A 16315-nucleotide genomic window follows, 5' to 3' on the forward strand; every position below is an offset into this window, starting at 1 on the left:
TTTTTATATTATCTCATTTTACCTTTATATTTCAGGTGGCTTGTCCGTAAAGCCGGGTGGTGTGCCCATTAAGGGCCAGATTACGAGTGGAACGCAAACGTTTGCGCCCGAGCAATAAGGGGTTTATTGCAAGGGTTTGTGCTCCTAGGGCTTTACCGCTCGTATTACGATTTGAAAGTAAACACGAACGCTAGATCGCAAACACAATTTACGCTAGAATGATTACCGCAACTTCAGAGCTCTGGTTAACTGTTTCTCTAAACATAAAAGTTGCACAAAACACATAAAAATGCATTACAAAGTACACTCATAATAACAATCTAATAAAAGGGCTTTAACATTGAGATACATACATATACATCTCTAAACATGTACAGTATATGTAGGTGTACATATATATTTTTGTATTTATATGTGGTGTATTTACAGAGATATATACACATATAAACACATAAATACTTCTGTATAGTATACATACATTATATAGACATAAATATAACTGCATTGTAGCCCTTTGCTATTAAGTAGATGAAAACATGTAAAAGCATATTTATGTAGTATTCATTTTTAATAAAGGTTTTAACTATGTATTTACAGTAGATATATGACATTCCAATGTTCTGCACATAGGAGAATATGTTCTTTGTATTTCTAAATATATATTTCTATATATAAATATGTATATACAATCATGTGTGTGTATATATATATATATATATATTATTATTATACTTTATTTATGAACATATTCCGCAGCGCTGTCCATGGATACAATTAATTTAGATAAAACAATGATAAAAAACTTGTAGGAGACAGGACAAAATTTACAAACACATACAGGAGGAATTAAGGGCCCTATTCCCGTGGGAACTTACAGTCTAGAAGGGTATATATATATATATATATATATGTATAGTAAATTTCCAAAAATGAGGGCACTCACAGGATTCGAATATAGTAGAAAAACTTGTATTCCTTTAATTCAACATATATTTGTCAGTCGACGTTTCAGCTACACATTTTAGCCTTTTTCATGACAATCTGTATAATTTAGAACAAAGCTTGGCGTTTCAAAATGCCATTCTCTGACGGTACCCACGTTAAATGTGTAGCAGAAACGTCGACTTGCAAATATATGTTGAATTAAAGGAATAAATGTTTTTCTACTATATTCAAGTCCTGTGAGTGCCCGCATTTTTGGAAATTTACTAAATGTTTGCGGAGGAGACACCCAGGCTACATATCAGCTAAGGCTTAATTAGGGAGTGCATGAAGAATATGAAGATTGGAGTTACTGTATGTATATATATATATATATATATATATATTGTACCAAAAAAACATCATATATATGTAGAAATCAATAAATAGAACAGATTTCGCTATGTGAAGAACATTGGAATGTGAAATATTCATATTTTCATGTCGGGTTAGTGCACATAAGAATATGCAATCGTGTTTGCGCGACAGTAGGGTGTTAAGATTTTTCTTCCACTTTTTTTTTCTCCCTTGACTTCTATGGGGGAATACGTGAACAACCACTCGATACTCTAACTTTCAACTAATATGAGTGCTACCAAATGATCACAATTAATGCTCAAGCGGGGGCGTTACTTTGTACTCCACTCGTAATCTGACCCTAAATAGGTATTGTGTAGAACTCTGCAGTTTGTTCTTGGCTAATTAATCCATTCATTTTATCATGTTGTTATGTGAACTGTCTGAAAATTATTTTTTACATTTACAGCACTATGGGTCTCTAAACTACTTTACTACTGGGGCTAAGGACAGGATGTTCTGGGGGTTCTGTTCTGAAGACTACAATAGGTTGTAAATGTGTTGTATAGTCTCAGTTAGATAATATCTTGCTGTGTTTACTTTTACCTTTTGGCCCTCATTTCAATCTATCATTATTCCCATGCAAAGACGTTGGCATAGGGGTCAATTTATTATTGGCTGAATTGGGCCAATTCACCCTGTTTCCGCGCGAGCCTTCAGGCTTGCTGGAAACAGGAGTTAAGAAGCAACAGTCTATAGACTGCTGCTCCTTAACTCATACGCCACCTCTGAGGCGGCATACAGCAATCCACCCGATCCTATATGCTGATTGACACCCCCTGCTAGCGGACGATTGGCCGCAAATCTGCAGGGGGTGGTATTGCACAAGCAGTTCACTAAAACTGCTTGTGCAATGCTGAATACAAACAGTGTATGCTATCCGCATTCAGCGATGTCTGGCGGACATGATACGCTACAGTGTATCATGTCTGCCAGACTTTAATAAATTGACCCCATAGACTTTGTTGAGGATGACAAGGGGTCTTACTGAGAAAGCCAGGTCATGTTAGAAGTTCCTTGCATCTCCTGTATTTCCCACAGATTTGTTAGTTAGCATTTGTGCCATTAACATCTAAGTTGCTTGAGGTGCCCAATACAATCTCACACATTAAATGAGAAACTTTTGGAAAGCATAAAAACAAACCAAAAAGATAGGAAACGTGTGAAAACACAGTTATTGTAAATGTTTGTAAGAGTAAAATATTTGTTGTGTGTCTGTTTTGGTTTGGCAAAGTAGTCTCGCTAGGTAGAATGAGAGATGTCTCAGTCCTTGCAGATATGAATGAGAAGTTAAATGTGGCTTTATGGAGCGTGGTCAGTATTTTTCAGATATTTAAATAGGAACATAACTCTAACTAGTCCTATACCTGGACCAGCAATAAATATTACATATAACAATAGATTTTTAAAGGGAAGCACTTGTATTGTTTGAAAACTTTAATATCTCAATGGAAAAGAGGCCTCAAAGGGCGTATTTTTCCTCTTTCACACCTAGTTGAGCCTGCTGTAACGTTTGAGAGTTTATTGACAGTGTTTAACTGTGTGTGCGCTTTTCGTCTTCTATTTTCTATGGGACGCATCATTTTTTTTGTCAGCCGAACCCCGTCCGCTGGTAATGATGGAAAACGTTCCCTTGGAAACTGTCAATAATGGCTTTCGACAGCAGTTTTTTAATTTTGCGACCTTGTGAAAACCCAATTGAAATAAGCCCTTTGTCTGTACCTTGGGCAGTATGATTTATGGGGGACAGACATATGTAAAGGGAAAGTAAAGTAAAAATTTAACTTTCATGATTCAGCTAGAACATGCAATTTTAAACAACTTTCCAAATTAACTTCTAATATCTCAATTTTAAACTATATAAAACTAGAAAATAAACTTTAATTTCCATGTTTTTTTTAATATATGTTAAATACAGAGCACTCAGTTTTTCTTTAAATAGATTAACTTTATTATTTTCTTAACATCAAGGTACTTTTAGGTTCCTGTAATTTCGTTATATTTAAATTGCATGTATTAATGTATTAAAGATGGAGGCTGTGAAAAAAAATAGAAGGCTGTAAAGATCATCAAATCCAACAGCAGAATTGTCAGGTGGTATATTTTACTCAACATCTTATTGAAGTGACCTACTACTGCGTTTATGGTTTCCATAGTGATCCTTCATAATGGAGATACTTTCAGGACTCCTCTGTGATAATGATTCTGTCCTGGTTTTGATTTCTACATGAAAAGCAAATCTGAACAGAATTCCCATTTTAAATTCTGAATACTCAGTAATGGTTTATCAAAATTGCCTTACAGTTTTTCACACAATGTGTATAAAAATGTTGAAGTAAATCAGTTTAGTAGTTATTTGGGATTATTTCGTTTTTCCTCCTTATCTTGCCTTGTAAAAGCTCAATATAATTTAGGGTGACCAACTGGTGGCCCTATGGCTGCATAGGACCCTTTGCACTAGTTTGTTGTCCCCTGGGAAAAAGCACATCTAAGTGTGTGCCCTTGCTCTTTGTGTCCATAGAAAAACACAGAAATAACAATGTATGTTTGGGGTGGCCACAGCTCAAAAAAGCCCCACTGGAGAGGAAATCAGCAAACTTACCAAAACCTGGCACTATGTCACTGGGTATTCTTTAGGAAATATTTATTATTTGTGTCTTTATATCCATAATTTTATATGCAGCCCATAAGGCTTCTAAAATATTTATCTGCCACCTCCATGTGTTTGGAATTTGGCCTTTTCTGGATGATTTACAGCCAAAATGGCTAAATGTAATTGCTTGTAATATGGTAGGGATATACACTTTACCTTTTTCTTTCTGACTTTCCTATTTTGGATTCAGTTATGAGCAGTATTTCTTACTTATATAATATTTGCATTCCCCCCCTATTCAAAACACTTCCTCTAATTGCCATAAATGCTGTAGATGTTGATTTATGAATTAATGATTATAATGATCAAACTCATAGATGGTTAGTTAATAACATCATGTATGGCTGCGTGTATGTGTATGTTTTATATTTGTATCTGTGTGTGTGTATATATATATATATATATATATATATATATACAGTATATATATATATATATATATATATACACAGTTTAGATTACTCTATTTCTCTATATCCACCTTTAGACTGCATTATGACGCAAATTGTCTTAAAGGACCAGTCAACACAGTAGATTTGCATAATCAACAAATGCAAGATAACAAGACAATGCAATAGCACTTAGTCTGAACTTCAAATGAGTAGTAGATTTTTATTCTAACAGTTTTAAAAGTTATGCCTTTTTCCACCCCCCGTTGTACCATGTGACAGCCATCAGCCAATCACAAATGCATACACAACCATGTGACAGCCATCAGCCATTCACAATTGCATACACACTTATTCTTGCACATGCTCAGTAAGGAGCTGGTGACTCAAAAAGTTTAAATATAAAAAAAACTGTGCACATTTTGTTAATGGAAGTAAATTGGAAAGTTGTTTAAAATGGCATGCTCTATCTGAATAATGAAAGTTTAATTTTGATTGAGTGTCCCTTTAACTATTGCCACAAATTACCAGTTTGCTCTTCTGACTAACCCCCTCTGATACATCTTAAAAGCCTTAGCCAGAATCATTCAACTCTCTAATCTTTTTACATTAGTAACTCTGCTTTGCATGCCTAAATTCATCTGAGTAAATGTGCATCACTAAAACCTAAACAGCAGTTCCCTTAAATACACCATTCTCTCTTTATCTACCCACCCACAACTAACCTCTTATGATTTACTTCTCATGCGCAACAACCTCTTGCCTCTTCCCATATTGAACCTATTCTATGGAGTTCACGTCATTGCTCTCTAAGAACCTGATGATAAAAGATTCTTGTGCTTATAGAGAAATTGTAGTGCAGGGTCTGAACTCACTGAATGCTAAAAGAAAAAGGGCGGTGTCTAAAAGTCAGAGAGATGAGAGATGCCTTCTATAAAGCTCTCCGCTCATATAAGATGATCTAAAATTATCCTCCAGCACTGCAAGATCTCTCACAAGATTCTAGACAGGCACATGTTGCTATATTTCTCTAAGGAGCATGGGTGTCCAAAAGAGGGGGCATTTCCCCCCCCCCGAATTTTCCTTCCCACCTGGAGTAAAACTGCAGAAAAAAGACAATAGAATATCCGTTTCTATGTCTTTTAATTCTTTCAATGTAGTTCAGTGTTAGAGGAAGATGCACAGTATTCTGGGAAATACAAAGCTTTCTGGAATTTATAGTTCACCATATCCTTCTCAGTACTGTGTAACTGCAGTTCTGGACGCCAATTTTTTCCAGCTTGCATTATTTCCCTCCCTCTCTTGAACTGGTGATCCTGTGAAGGAACATGAGTGTTTATGTGTGGAAAAAATCAAGCCTCTCATAAGCAGCCAGCACTGGGGAAAGTCAGATAAGTTCTGTTACAGCTACACAAATTTATTTTATTTTTTTCTCTCCTTGCACCCTTGTGGCACTGTATATTTTTTACTAGTTACACAATCAGGAGCAGCAGCATTCAGCAATGATGATTGACACCAATGAACAAGCAAAGTATTGCTAAATCCTGCTGCTACCTGTATAACTGCTAACAATCTCTGTGTACAAAGTAGTAGAAGAATAGCAAGCAGCTATTCTCCTATATGTATGTAAGATAGAACAATAGAAGAATAGCAAGCAGCTATTCTCCTATATATGTATGTACGATTTATCATTTTATATTACCATCTCAAAGTGTTTAATGTCCCTTTAACTACTCCTTAGACTACACAATTCTGGGATCAATTGTTTCCTGCAGCAGCCTAAGAAAATGTTATTTAAAGGGACATGAAACCCAACATTTTTCTTTTCATTTAGGTAGAACATACAATTTTAAACAACTTTCCAGTTTACTTCTATTATCAAATTTGCTTCATTCTCTAAAATGATAGGAAAACAGGTTAATGTTTCTATGTGGCTTATTTTGGCAGATTACATGTTTTCAAGACCTATGATCATGGACTAAACTTTACTTTTATTTATGTGTAATACATAAACAATTGTAAGTATGGATATGTGTTTGTTCTCACAGGATTAGGTTATAATATATATATATATATATATATATATATATATATATATATATATATATATATATATATACAAGGTAGCCCTCAGTTTACGCCGGGGTTAGGTTACAGAAGGAATGGTTGTAAATCGAAACCGTTGTAAATTGAAACCCAGTTTATAATGTAAGTCAATAGGAAGTGAGGGAGATAGGTTCCAGGCCCCTCTCAAAATTGTCATAAGTAACACCTAATACATTATTTTTAAAGCTTTGAAATGAAAACTTTAAATGCTAAACAGCATTATAAACCTAATAAAATAATCACACAACACAGAATATATAATTAAACTAAGTTAAATGAACAAAAACATTTGCTAAACAGCATTATAAACCTAATAAAATAATCACACAACACAGACTTCACTTGCATTTTTCTGCAAACAGTTCTTTCTATGCATTTAAATCTGGACTGATTTATAGACAGGAAGATCTTGTTCCTTTGAAATCTGCTCGATAGCTCAGGTCTGGTTAAACTGATTAATTTCAGCTTGCTTGGCTTTGCTGCAACACAAGCGGACAGCTCCACCTACTGGCTATTTTAATAAATGCACTGCTTCTCAATGCTTTTCAATAGCAGTCACATGACTGGGAAAAAAGGTTGTTATTCTGAAACAGTGTAAATTGAACCGTTGTAAAACGAGGGCCACCTGTATAAACGAGGGCCACCTGTATATATATATATATATATATATATATATATATATGTATATATATATATATATATATATATATATATATATACAGGGAGTGCAGAATTATTAGGCAAGTTGTATTTTTGAGGATTAATTTTATTATTGAACAACAACCATGTTCTCAATGAACCCAAAAAACTCATTAATATCAAAGCTGAATAGTTTTGGAAGTAGTTTTTAGTTTGTTTTTAGTTATAGCTATTTTAGGGGGATATCTGTGTGTGCAGGTGACTATTACTGTGCATAATTATTAGGCAACTTAACAAAAAACAAATATATACCCATTTCAATTATTTATTTTTACCAGTGAAACCAATATAACATCTCAACATTCACAAATATACATTTCTGACATTCAAAAACAAAACAAAAACAAATCAGTGACCAATATAGCCACCTTTCTTTGCAAGGACACTCAAAAGCCTGCCATCCATGGATTCTGTCAGTGTTGTGATCTGTTCACCATCAACATTGCGTGCAGCAGCAACCACAGCCTCCCAGACACTGTTCAGAGAGGTGTAGTTTTCCCTCCTTGTAAATCTCACATTTGATGATGGACCACAGGTTCTCAATGGGGTTCAGATCAAGTGAACAAGGAGGCCATGTCATTAGATTTTCTTCTTTTATACCCTTTCTTGCCAGCCACGCTGTGGAGTACTTGGACGCGTGTGATGGAGCATTGTCCTGCATGAAAATCATGTTTTTCTTGAAGGATGCAGACTTCTTCCTGTACCACTGCTTGAAGAAGGTGTCTTCCAGAAACTGGCAGTAGGACTGGGAGTTGAGCTTGACTCCATCCTCAACCCGAAAAGGCCCCACAAGCTCATCTTTGATGATACCAGCCCAAACCAGTACTCCACCTCCACCTTGCTGGCGTCTGAGTCGGACTGGAGCTCTCTGCCCTTTACCAATCCAGCCACGGGCCCGTCCATCTGGCCCATCAAGACTCACTCTCATTTCATCAGTCCATAAAACCTTAGAAAAATCAGTCTTGAGATATTTCTTGGCCCAGTCTTGACGTTTCAGCTTGTGTGTCTTGTTCAGTGGTGGTCGTCTTTCAGCCTTTCTTACCTTGGCCATGTCTCTGAGTATTGCACACCTTGTGCTTTTGGGCACTCCAGTGATGTTGCAGCTCTGAAATATGGCCAAACTGGTGGCAAGTGGCATCTTGGCAGCTGCACGCTTGACTTTTCTCAGTTCATGGGCAGTTATTTTGCGCCTTGGTTTTTCCACACGCTTCTTGCGACCCTGTTGACTATTTTGAATGAAACGCTTGATTGTTCGATGATCACGCTTCAGAAGCTTTGCAATTTTAAGAGTGCTGCATCCCTCTGCAAGATATCTCACTATTTTTGACTTTTCTGAGCCTGTCAAGTCCTTCTTTTGACCCATTTTGCCAAAGGAAAGGAAGTTGCCTAATAATTATGCACACCTGATATAGGGTGTTGATGTCATTAGACCACACCCCTTCTCATTACAGAGATGCACATCACCTAATATGCTTAATTGGTAGTAGGCTTTCGAGTCTATACAGCTTGGAGTAAGACAACATGCATAAAGAGGATGATGTGGTCAAAATACTCATTTGCCTAATAATTCTGCACTCCCTGTATATATATATATACACAGTATATATATTTATTATGAAGGTAAATCATTTAAATATTGTCAAAACTTAGCTCCAAGCCAACCTCCCAATATTTCCTGCTGCACTAATACAAATTCCCGTCCATTTTTATTTCAGCTTGTGTGTTTCATTGTGTGTCAGACTCAGTATGTGTGAGTGACAGTGTGTGTGTGTCAGTACATATGTTTCATTGTGTGTCAGTATGTGTGAGTGACAGTGTGTGTGTGTCAGTTAGACATGTGCGTTTCGTTTCTTTCCGAATCGAAATTTTGACAAATTCACCAGATTCGGAGATTTGAATCAATTCGAATTTCCGAATTACCCTAGCAACGAAACTAAACTAATCCGAATGCATTTGTAACAAATAAATCCAAATTAGTTTGGATTTATTTGTTACATTCGAATGGCCATGGACTAATCACAATTCAGTATAAAAATTAAATTTAATGAGATTTAGTGAGATAGAACAGTGAAATAATTCCGTTTGTGTAACTTGGAACCATAACACATACCAAACTTCCAAATTTATGAATCGAATCCGAAACAAATACATCCGAATACATCCAAATTAATTCAAATCCGAATGAAGCTGAAACAAATACATTCAAATGTATCCGAATTTGAATCGATCCGAAACTAAATTTGAAAAAATCTCAATCGGTCCAAAACGAACCTAAACAATTTTTTCCGCTGCGCACATGTCTAGTCTCAGTATGTTGTTTTAATTGTGTGTCAGTATGTGTGAGTGACAGTATGTGTGTTAGTATGTATGTTTCATTGTGTGTCAGTATGTGTGAGTAACAGTGTGTGTGTGTCAGTATGTATGTTTCATTGTGTGTTAGTATGTGTGAATGACAGTGTGTGTGTGTCAGTATGCCAAACTCAGTATGTGTGAGTGACAGTGTGTGTGTCAGTATGTATGTTTCATTGTGTGTTAGTATGTGTGAGTGACAGTGTGTGTGTGTGTCAGTATGTATGTTTCATTGTGTGTCAGTATGTGTGAGTGACAGTGTGTGTGTGTCAGTATGTATGTTTCATTGTGTGTCAGTATGTGTAAGTGAAAGTGTGTATGTGTCAGTGTCAAGGTACTAATTGAGTGCATAAAAGAAGTTTAGCATGTAGTAACTTCAAAATGTATAGTGTTCTAGTAAACTAGGACTAGTATTTTAGGATAATTTTCAACCCCGGATTTGTATATATATATATATATATATATATATATATATATATAAAATATTTCACTTTTTTGCCCCGCCCCCTGGAAAAATATATGCAGACACCCATGCTAAGGGGTGTTCTGCATTTCTGTATGGGGAGGAGATACAAGCCCTGTGCAATATAGCACAGCATAATATGAGAGTTATGTTGCACTTACACTTTTTGCTTTTCATTTTATATTACTTTACACTTCAGATTGGGTCTTTCAGTATTATTACATTTAAGCTTTTGCACTTTCTCATTTGTATTGTAATGCATTTAGAAACAGCAGTGTTTTTACAAATTCTGATTTTGTTTTGACAATTTATGTTTTACTTTAACAAAATGGGCTCATCCTTTGTATATGTCTGTGTATCTTTTACAAATTGCATTGCACTTTATATTTGCTCTATTGGAAAATAAAACTCAGCTTTAGAAAGTGGGAAGGACAGGGGAGTCCCATGTTTGAAAAGGGAAGTTACCAGGGTATGTCTAAAGCACTCTCTCAATTCTCATGAAATGCTGTAAATATGTTACACAAGCTGGTCTTACTAAATTAACTTGTTAGCTGTATGCTGGTGAAGTTTGCTCAAAATTCACAGTGCACTCATTTAACTTAGAGAAACGTAATATATACTAAACTAGTGGTAAAAACAAGATGAACAGAGACTTTATATTAGTCCTAGGTGTTAATCTTTTAACTTCTCTCTCCCCTGTGTGAGCCTCATTACTTTCTATGGAAGGCATCTCTGATATCCCTGGGACTTATAGGTTCCACCCTTTTTCTTATAGAATTCAATGAGTTCAGCCGCTGGGAAGTTTGCACTATAATTTCTATCCAAACTAGAGAATCTTTGATTATCGGGCCCATAGAAAGTGATGAGGCTTTCTGGGAAACTGAAGCAGTCAGTTTTTAATTTTTATTTTAAATAGAACAAGTACAAAGTGCAATGTAATTTGTAAAATATACACATACATATGCAAAGTATGAGTATAATTTGTTAAAGTTACGCAGAAACTGTCAAAGCATTATCAAAATTTGTAAAATCACAATCCTAAATACACTGCTATATAGAGAATCTATATGCATTAAAATAGAATGTGCAAAGTTTAAATGCTATAAAACTTAGGGCCAGATTACAAGTGGAGTGCTATTTAAGGAAAGCGGGGCAAGAAGGTCCATTTGCTCCTCTCTGGACTTTTGTTCTTTATATCCAAAAAAAACAATCAGCAAAATTACAAGTTTTGCGGTATGGCTATACTGCTGAAAAATTAACCATTGCGCACAGAATATTTAGGTCTCCCATATTACAAGTCGCGGTGGTACAGCTATACCGCTAGCGTTTCAGCCTTTTTGCAACTCTCCATTCCGCACTCAAAAAATTACTTTTGAGTGCGGGATTTTCATTGCGCCTGTATTACAGGTTGTGCTGTCCGCCTATAACACTAGTGTTATAGCTTATACCGCTGTTACAAAGTACACTAAGACCTATAAACTACCTATTAACCGCCTAAACCGCCACCCCCGCTTCGCAAATAATATATTAAACCTATTAACCCCTAATCTGCCGACCCCAATCATAGCCAACACTAAATAAACCTATTAACCCCTAAACCGCCGCACCCCCCCAGCATTCCTAACACCTAAATAAAGTTATTAACCCCTAAACCACTGTCCCCCACATCGCTACTACTATAATAAACCTATTAACCCCTAAACCGCCGGGCCCCCACATCGCTACTAATAAAATAAACCTATTAACCCCTAAACCGCCACCCCCTACAACGCAATAAACTTAATTAAACTATAAACCCCTGAATCGCCATTCCCCCACAACGCAAATAACTAATTTAATCACTAAGCCTCCTAACACCCCCTATATTAACCCCAATTACATAAAATAAAAAAAAACTAAGTTAAAATTAAATAAAAAATCCTAACATTACTTAAAAAAAAAACAACCTAAGATTTAATTAAAATAAATAAATCTAAAATTACAAAAAATTAAAAAGTCTAAAATAACAGAAAAAAAAAATGATCAAAAATAAAAAAATTAAACCTAATCTAATAGCCCTATAAAAATTAAAAAGCCCTCCCAAAATAAAAACATCCCCTAATCTTGTCACTAAGCTACCAATAGACAGCCAATAAGATTTCAGTAGCTCTCATCCTATTGGCTGATTGGAATTTTTCAGCCAATAGGAATGCAAGGTACCCCAAATATAAAACGAGTACCTTGAATTCAAGCTTCAGTGTGAATATCTATGGGGGAAAATGTGCACAAGCACGTCAAGTCAGGTCTTGGGTTTTGTGCGGTATTGAGCTTATCGCACCATACCGCACAACAAAAGAAGGTTTTTCAGTAACTTGTAATGGCAGCACTATGGAGAGTGCGATACCGCTATTTTTCTTGCGTTATTTTCGCACCTGGTTTAACGCACAGCTTGTAATTGTGCCGATAATATGTTGTCTGAGCAGCAGCAGTGTTTGAATGCATGTGCAATGCATATGTATACATGGTCTGTGCACAGTAAAAACTCTAAATAAGTGATAACATTTACGAGAAGGATTTTTGCTGATTCATGTGCATTTGCAAAATGTTTCTATTCAAAACTAAAAAGCATTAATTTATTTTAAAGCGACACTGAACCCAATTTTTTTCTTTCGTGATTCAGATAAAGCATGCAATTTTAAGCAACTTTCTAATTTACTCCTATTATCAATTTTTCTTCGTTCTCTTAACATCTTTATTTTAAAATCAAGGCATCTAAGCTAAGAAGGCAGCAAACTGTTGATTCAGACCATGGACAGCACTTTTTTATTGGTGCTGTCCAATCAGCAAGGACAACCCAGTTTTCTCACCAAAAATGGGCCGGCATCTAAACTTACATTCTTGCTTTTCAAATAAACATACCAAGAGAATGAAGAACATTTGATAATAGGAGTAAATTAGAAAGTTGCTTAAAAGTTCATGCTCTATCTGAATCACAAAAGAAAAAATGTGGGTTCAGTGTCCCTTTAAGTCCACTGAAGCACAAAATCTCTTATTTTAATTGATTTTTAGTGAGGCATGGTGTATTTTTGCCATTTAATTTTGTTTGTATTTTAAATATTTAAATATACATAAGGAGTGCCACACTGTCATACTGAAGTAAATCTAAGGTTTGACAAGTACGCCAGTGCTGTACCAATGCATACATTGTTGAAAACCAGTGCTTTATTAAAAGTGTTAAAGGGACATTAAACACTAAGGGCTAGATAACAAGTGGAGCTCTGTTTAACACTCCCGCTTGAGTGTTAACTACGCTAGTAGTAAGTTTTTTGCGCGCGTTGGGTTGAGCTCATAGTATGAGTTGAAAGTAAACAGTTTTTGCTCACTCGCAAACCCGAGAAGGCTAAAAAGCTGAACCTACAATATTGCACGCGGGATAACCTATTCCCGATAGAAGTCAATGGAGCAAAAAAAATGGAAAAACACATATTAGCATATTCTCAATTGTGCTAAACCGACACGAAAATATGAATATTTCACATTCCAATGTTCTTCACATTGCAGAATATGTTTTATTTATTCATAAATACATACTTCTATATTTATCTGATTTTTTTTTGGTACAATATATATCTATACCTACATATACACGATTATATATAGGTATAGAAATATGTACGGATATATAGAGGAATATCTATTTAGAAATACTTAGAACATATTTTGCTATGTGCAGAACATTGGTATGTCAAATATTGCATAAATATGATTTTTCATGTTTTCATCTACTTAACAGCAAAGGGCTTCAATGCACTTTTATATATATATATATATATATATATATATATATATATATATGTTTTTATGTGTTTATATGTCTATATATGTCTATAAATACCACCAAGCTCCATACTAACACCACCATCATCCAAGTTATCAAATTATATTTTATTTTGTTCTCATAGTATGTTATTGTATAGCAGTGCAAAATATAATAATTGTAAAATAATGTGTGCATATATACATATAGCTCATTTTCATTTTGAAATTAGTGAAATCATTTTTTTACGTTTTGCAGTAAATATATTAAAGTGACATGAAACCCCCCCAAAAAAAAACTTTCTCAGTTTAGAAAGAACATGTAATTTTAAATAACTGTTCAATTTACTTCTATTATCTAATTTGCTTCATTCTCTTGATATTGTTTGTTGAAAAACATATTTAAATAGGCTCTGTAGCTGCTGATTGGTGAATTCACATAGATGCCTTGTGTGGTTAGCTCACCCCTGTGCATTGCTATTTTTTAAACAAAGGATATCTAAAGAATGAAGCAAATTAGATAGAAGTCAATTGGAATGTTGTTTAAAAATGTATTCACTATTTGAATGATGGAAGAATAATTTTGGGTTTCATGTCCCTTTAAGCCAAACCAACAGATATGTTTGACAGGCAAGATATTTCTGTTGTGGAAAAGTGTTAAAAATATTTTTACATGGGAATAGTTAAAGGGACAGTCAACACCAAAATTGTTATTGTTTAAAAAAATAGATAATCCTTTACTACCCATTTCCCAGCTTTACACAACCAACATTGTTATATTAATATACTTTATAACGTTTAAACCTTTTAATGTCTGCCTGTTTCTAAGCCACTACAGACAGCCTCTTATCACATGCTTTTTAATTTGCTTTTCACAACAGAAGACTGCTAGTTCATGTGGGTGATATAGATAACATTGTGCTCACGCCCGTGGAGTTGTAGCTGACACTGCACTAATTGGCTAAAGTGCAAGTAAATAGATAATAAATAAAGTCATGTGATCAGAGAGCTGTCAGAAGAGGCGTAGATACTTAAGTAATAACAGAAGTAAAAAGTATATTAATATAACCATGCTGGCTGTGCAAAACTGGGGAAGGGGTAATAAAGGGATTATCTATCTTTTTAAACAATAACATTTTTGGAGTTGACTGTCCCTTTAATGCTGTAAATTAAAATTAAAACTAACAAATTGCAACAACTAACACCTAGGGTTTAGTTTTTTTTCACTGAGTAATAAAGACAAGCATTGCACCGACAGGAGAACACACCCACAAGCATAAACACATAGTTAAAGTACCACTTGGTACTGGCAGAGCACTGCAGGTCCCAAGTGGAAAATGATGCTGATCAAATCTGCAGCACTAGTCACACAGTGGGGGTTAAACACACAGAGTGTCACTAGTGATAAATAACATATATCTTTTTAAATAGAATGGCCTTTTAAGTCTAATTGTTGTTTCAGTAGCCAAACTTCACCCACCACTTGCCTTATTTGGGGGAGGCAATCTGTGCTTGTGTCTGCAGAGGGCAAGGTTAGCCACATTATGTTAGTGTAAAGTGTGTTGTTTTGCAGTTTGTGCCCGTTAAACCCAATTAGGGAAAGATATGTAGTAGGATTACCTTGAAAAGTCTGGAATGTGCTTCTGTAGTTCTGAGAAGAACGAGAAAATCTAATGTCATTTTCAGTGCTGAATTACACGAAAAGTGGCCAAATCAATAATGAAAGTATGTGGCAAAGTTGTTATACTGTTAAAATCTCATGATGTTTACTGTCCCTTTAAATGAAGTGTATGTTGCTGATACATGTGATAGTCACTAGATGGCACTCAGTGTCTTTAGCAAGCAGAGTCTGAATGTGAAAAGGATTCTTGCTCTCAATATAACTCAATCTCGTATCAGCTTCAGTTTGTTTCATCCATGATAGTAAGTTGCATTCTTCCCCTCAAAGTATTCCCATATAATGGGCACCCTACCTGTCTGACAAACCACTTCAGTAATACAAATACCACTTCCATCACATATCTTATCCTCTATCATTTTTGTGCCATATATAGATAGATATACTATATATACATACTCTCTTATCTCTCTCACACACACACACACACATATACAATATATACATATACACACACACACACAAACACATATATATAGATATACTATATATACATACTCTCTTATCTCTCTCACACACACACACAGATATACAATATATACATATACACACACACACACACACATATATATAGATAGATATACAATATATACATACTCTCTTATCTCTCTCACACACACACAGATATACAATATATATACACACACACACACACACACACACACATATATATAGATAGATATACAATATATACATACTCTCTTATCTCTCTCACACACACACAGATATACAATATATACACACACACACAAACACATATATATAGATATACAATATATACATACTCTCTTATGTCTCTCACACACACACACAGATATACAATATATACATACACACACACACAC

The sequence above is a fragment of the Bombina bombina genome, chromosome 5, assembly GCF_027579735.1.
Source record: "Bombina bombina isolate aBomBom1 chromosome 5, aBomBom1.pri, whole genome shotgun sequence".
NCBI lineage: Eukaryota > Metazoa > Chordata > Amphibia > Anura > Bombinatoridae > Bombina > Bombina bombina.